Raw genomic sequence first — 6,487 nt, forward strand, 5'->3', positions numbered from 1 at the left:
GCCGACTGATGAATTACACAAAAGAGTAGTCGAGCCGACAAAACAGAAGACAAATCCCTAACCAGTGTCCTAGTTAACTTTAATGTACAGTAGTGTGATTTTCAATGCACAGTTTTTGTGCTTGTGTATATATGTTAGTAATATTTTTATCTTATCTGAAAAATGTGAAAAAAATAATTCATTGTGTGATACAATATTAGATTGTATACGCTCTGTAAAGAAAAATATATTAAATGTTGATATGAAATATTTTATTTCTATGAATATCATGAAAACAAATGAATATGATCAAATAGTTGATTCATTGAAAGTTATTATCATCTTTTTATTAACCATGAATCAATTCAAAACACCTGTAAATCCCAATCTGAATGGTGTCAGTTTGATTGGTAAATTGACTAACTTTAGCTTCGTTCCATATCACTTAGTTGATGAAATCACTTCTTTGAAATATAAAATCCATGTTAATAAATGTGTCAATTCCTCACATACATGTACTAGGAATAACTTTAAAACTGCTCAAGATCTGCCATATACATTATCTCACTTAGTTCACCAGGATACAGATAGTATCAATTTCAACGATTGGCATATTAAAAACACCACTATTGCTTTAGGTATCCAAAAACTGAAAATTAGTTCCTCCTATATAGTTCACATATTTTTTGTACAAGCTACGTCCACATCCATGGTAACTACCACTCTAAAATACCTGAAAAGAATTGAAACATATGTAAATAAAAGTTATGTGTTTGTTCTTTTACAAAATAGCTTATATCAAACACTCACATCAATAAACAACTATTTAAGTATGTCAATCAATGTAATCATTAATGTAACTTGTATCTGCAACAATTTTTAATTGTTCAAAAATACTTTCTCTTTTTAATTTACAATATCGTCATACATGTGACATACCCAACTAAAAACAGTATAACTACAGTTATATTCATATGCATGCTGACCCGATTCCAAAAACCCCTAAATTTCTGGGTTTTCACCGTATCTAAAAATAGATTACTCGATAAAACAATTCAGAGATCAAAGAGAATCATGATAGAATCTTTCCTGATTATTGGAAAAGTGAACAGTGATTTGAATGATACATTTGTATATTTAAATACACTTAAGCTTTGTTATTCGTGTATGAGATACATAGTATTGATATGTAAACAAACAAAATTTAGCTCGAAAAGGGTTAACATAATCAAACCCGTTATTTATGTTATGTTATACTGTTATAATAGTAATTTCTTGCAAATATATTTTTTTATAATGATATTTTTATTACTATATTGTGTCTTTGAAAAAAAGAAGTTAACCGTGCATTTAACCTTGTGTATATACAAACATGTAAATAATGTAATAAGACATGTTGTTCTAATAATAGTCTCATTAACATGTACTATTAAGTGGGTTATTACACTAATTATGAGAACCAGAATTGTACAGCTATATTTAATGTATAAAATTGAATATTCCTTAGGTAAAAACAATGAGTGACAATATACATCTTATATCCTTAAACTGTCAAGGTTTAGGACAGAAAGAGAAAAGAGAGAGATTATATTTATGGAATAAACATCAAAAATGTAATATATTATTTATACAAGAATCCCATCTAATAGAGAAAAATGAACATATTATTAATAGTGAAGTAAAAGGTAAATTTTTTCATAGCTATGGAAGTTCCCAATCAAGAGGCGTTTCAATAATGATTAAAGACAGTTTAAATTATAAACTAATAAATGAAGTTAAAGATAATGATGGCAGAATTATTTTGCTCAACATTGAAGTTAACGATAACATTTTTACCATAATAAATGTATATGCCCCAAACATTCATACTAACAGAAATAAATTTTTCAAAAAGGTAAATAACATTATAGAAAATAATCGATTAGGTATTTTAATTTTAGGAGGGGACATGAATGAAACCCTATTAAAAATAGATAGGAAATCAAATAGCTCTCATAAATACTATAAACCAGTAAATAGCCTTAAACAGCTCATTAAAAAACACAAATTAATAGATTTATGGAGGGAAATAAATCCAAACAAAATTCAATTTACATGGAGAAGGAAAAACAATACGAATATAACAAGCAGAATAGATTTCTTTTTGATCAGTCCAGATATAAGGCCACATGTAATCAATTCTGATATAAGACCTGCTATGATATCATACACTGATCACCAAGCCATTTAGTTAAAAATAAGGCAAAATCACCATGGCAGAGGAAGAGGTTTCTTTAAAATAAATAATAGTATTTTAATAGATGATAATTATAAAAACCATATAAACAATCTTATTCTAAAATATAAAGAAAAGGCACTTACCAGAGATTCAAGAGATATATGGGATATCTTCAAATCTGAAGTAAGGGACATAACTGTTATGTATTGTAAATACAAGTCATCTGAAAAGAAAAATAAAAGAAAAGAATTAGAAATGAACTTACAAAGATTAAATAATAAAATTAATCCTTCAAAAGAAACTAAAGATGAAATAGAAAAAATTGAAAAAAATCTCGAAAATCTTTATAAAGATGAAGTTAAAGGTGCACAAGTAAGATCTCGAGTCAAATGGTTAGAAGAAGGGGAAAAAAAACACAAAATTCTTTTTAGGTTTAGAAAAATCAAGACAAACAAAAAAAAATATTTCGGCATTGAAAGATAAGCAAGACAAAATTATAACAGAACCATCAGAAATTTTAAATTTAGAAAAATGTTACTATGAAAATTTATATAAAAGTACAAATCCAGATGTTAATAATATTAAGCAATATGTTGAAGAAACAAAAATAGATCATAAATTAAGTGACGACGAGAAAAGCTCTCTAGGCGGCCGCATCTCAATAGAAGAATGCACAGAAGCCATTTTTAATATGAAACTAAACAAATCACCAGGTATAGATGGTCTAAGTGTTGAATTCTATCGCACATTCTGGGATAATATAAAAGAACTAGCTGTAGAAGTTTTCAATAGGTGTTACGAGAAAGAAGAATTAACAACATTACAAAAAATAGGAATAGTATCTTTATTGTACAAAAAAAATGACCCGCTATCCCTAGACAATTATAGACCTATAACTTTACTAAATGTAGACACCAAATTAATAGCCTATACTTTAGCCCAACGGTTAAAACCTGTTTTATCAAAAATAATAAATAGTGATCAGAATGGATATGTAAAAAATAGGTACATTGGTTTTAATATCCGACAGATTCAAGATATCATAGACTACTCTGAAACTTTTAATATAGATGGTGCTTTGTTATTTATAGATTTTTCAAAAGCTTTTGACTCGTTAGAATGGTCATTTATGTATGAAGCTCTTTTAAAATTTGGTCTCCCGCAGTCGTTTATTAAATGGGTTAAAACTTTATATAATGGTGTCAAAGGTTGTATGATAAATAATGGGTGGATTTCTGAAACCTATAGCATTTTTCGTGGTATTAGACAAGGGTGTCCCTTGAGTTCGATAATTTTTGTTATAGCTGTAGAGATTCTGGCATGTAGAATAAGACAAGATACAGGTATTAAAGGATTTCAAATCAAACTTGATTCTAAAACACATAGTCTTAAAATATCACAACTTGCAGATGATACTACTCTCTTTCTTAAATCAAAGCAAGAAATAAGCCTGGCATTAAATTTAATTGAAGAATTTGGAACTCTTTCTGGTCTAAAACTTAATAGGTCAAAAACTGAAGGAATATGGCTAGGTAAATTAAAACATTCTAAAGATAAATATGAAAACATTAGTTGGAATAAAAGCCCCATTAAAAGTTTAGGTGTATATTGTGGAACTAATAAAATTGAATGCCATAAATTAAACACAGAAAATATTTTGAGGAAGTCAGAAAAAGCAATTTCAAATTGGAAGAAAAGAAAGCTTACAATGATTGGACGAATAACAGTAATAAAAACATTAATTATACCAAACGTAACCTTTTTAGCATCAGTAACTAATTTATCGAGAGACTTTCTAACACAATTTAAAAAATTAATATTTAACTATATATGGCAAAACAAAAATGAGAAAATCAAGAGATCTACTCTATGTAATGATTATCAGGATGGAGGTTTAAAAATGATTGATATAGATAGTTATATAACATCAATCTATATATCTTGGGTTAAAAGGTTAACAACAGAAGAATTTTCAAATTGGAAGGTTATACCCTTATATTACTTTAACAAATTTGGAGCAAACTTTGCTCTATTTAACATGAACCCTGAAAATATATATGACATACCAAATTTAAAAAAAATTATGCCAGAATTTTATTTTGAAATTTTAAAAAGTTGGTATAAAGTACATAATAGTTCAAAGATAAGCAAGGGGTTAAATTTCAAATGTATAAGACAGCAATTTATTTGGGGTAATCAATCAATTAAATTAAATGGTAAAAGTCTTGTTTTTCCAAACTGGATAGAAAGTGACATTCTTTTTATTAATGATATCATAGATAAACAAGGAAATATCTCCCAAAAAGTAATCTTAAATAAATTGAAAGAAAAATCAAACTGGATAGCAGAACTTTCTAAACTGAAATCTGCAATTAAAAAGGAATGGAAACTCATGTTAAAATCAAATCAATCAATTTCAACTAAAGTTCAAATAGATAGAAATCTTTACTTAGAAACAAAAAACAAAGCCAAATCAATTTGCATTAAAAAATTAAAACCTAAAGATATATATAATTATATCAAAGGTATAGGAAGTGACACACCTATTGGTTTCATAAAATGGAAAAAAAATTTCAATCTAAATTCCTCAAATCAATTACATGATATATTAAACTTTACATTTCACCAGTTAATTGATAACAAACTAAAAATGTTTAGGTGGAAATTGATCAATTATATATTGCCATGTAAGCAACTGCTTTATCAATGGAAAATAATGAAGGATAATCAATGTCATATATGTCACCAAGTAGACAATTATAATCATTTTTTCAAAGAGTGTGAATTTTTACAAGAATTTTGGATTAAAGTTGGGTCATTACTAGATAAAATAAAAATAGGTACACATATTTTATCAATGCAAAATTTAATACTTGGATACAAAATTCATGACAGTTCATATTTTGATATTAATGTGTTGTTAACAATTGTTTTATTTGCTGTTTACAAAAGCAATTATGCATCAGAGTTAAAACATAAGTACATAGATGTATACAGGGTTTTTAAATTAGAATTCTTAGAATGGTATGAAAATAGTATACTCTTAGAAAGAAAATGTAGTAAATTTTTGAAAGAAACATTTAAATATATATAATTCACCACAATGAAATTCAATAGCTGAGGCATACAAGTACTTATGATTGAGTAGTTGTGTGACAGAGAGTGTGTGTGTGTGTGTGTGTGCTAGTTTTGTGACCAAGTTTGTGTGTAGGCACATGACATGTGTGTGTGTCTGTTTATGTGAAAGTTAAGACATTATACTCCATGTACTCGCAGAGCAATATTTTGTTTTTCATTTATGTTTTATGTATACTGTTTCTCTGTTTACACGAAACGATTGTCAATACTTTATACAAAGTATAAAAAAAGTCTCATTCTTTATCCATCATGTCCGTGTTTTGACCATGTTAACTTTATACCATCAGAATGTCATCAATGTTTGATACTCATAATAGGCTAATGCATCAAGTTTCTCAGTATTCTGTAGCGCATTCAAGTAATCGTTAAAGAAAACAAAACAGTTATTTCATTAAATTTAAAACTTACCAAATAAATTAAGAATATTCCAACATACAAGAATGAATAAAACGCACGTGTTCAAGATACATAATAAACATCTATACCACGTGATATACAATTAAAATAAGTAGAAAAACGTAAACAGAGAGAACGTATGTTTTCCGGATTTTATTGCTATGCAGTTTTTTTGTAAACTATATAGATTGTAATAATATATTAACCACTTTTGAAACTTATAATAAGTTTATCTTGTGAATCCCCTGGTTCATTTGATAATTCACATACAGGGATAAACCTATCTGGGATAGTTGTACCTTTTAGGGTATTTGTTAACAACCAATTGTGCAATAAACTGAATAATTATTAAAAAGAAAAAAAAAAAAAAATTAAAAAAAAAAGAAAAATAGACATACAAACATTAAAAAAAAAAAAAAAAAAAAGATTTACAAATAAGTTAACATGACCGAAATGGTCAGTTGACCCCTTTAGAAGTTATTGCCCTTTATAGTCAATTTTTAACCATTTTTCGTAAATCTTAGTTATCTTTTACAAAAAACTTCTACTCTGAAACTACTGGAACAAATCTAACCAAACTTGGCCAAAATCATCATTTGGGGATTTAGTTTAAAAAATGTGTCCGGTAACCCGACCAACCAACCAAGATGGCCGCCACAGTTAAAAATAGAACATAGGGGTAAAATGCAGTTTTTGGCTTATAACTCAAAAACCAAAGCATTTAGAGCAAATCTGACAAGGTTAAATTGTTTATCA

At 27.5% G+C, this 6,487-nt stretch overlaps 1 long non-coding RNA gene across 1 annotated transcript; it reads right to left on the reverse strand.

Moving 5' to 3' along the window:
• Window positions 1–234: 234 nt before the first annotated feature.
• LOC143074524 (uncharacterized) lies at window positions 235–5,845 on the reverse strand. Its single transcript, XR_012977915.1, has 3 exons — window positions 5,744–5,845; window positions 2,341–2,420; window positions 235–712 (listed from the first exon to the last, which is right to left on the reverse strand). It is a non-coding gene; the product is annotated as an uncharacterized LOC143074524 (long non-coding RNA).
• Window positions 5,846–6,487: the final 642 nt, after the last annotated feature.

This window comes from Mytilus galloprovincialis, chromosome 1 (genome assembly GCF_965363235.1).
Source record: "Mytilus galloprovincialis chromosome 1, xbMytGall1.hap1.1, whole genome shotgun sequence".
NCBI lineage: Eukaryota > Metazoa > Mollusca > Bivalvia > Mytilida > Mytilidae > Mytilus > Mytilus galloprovincialis.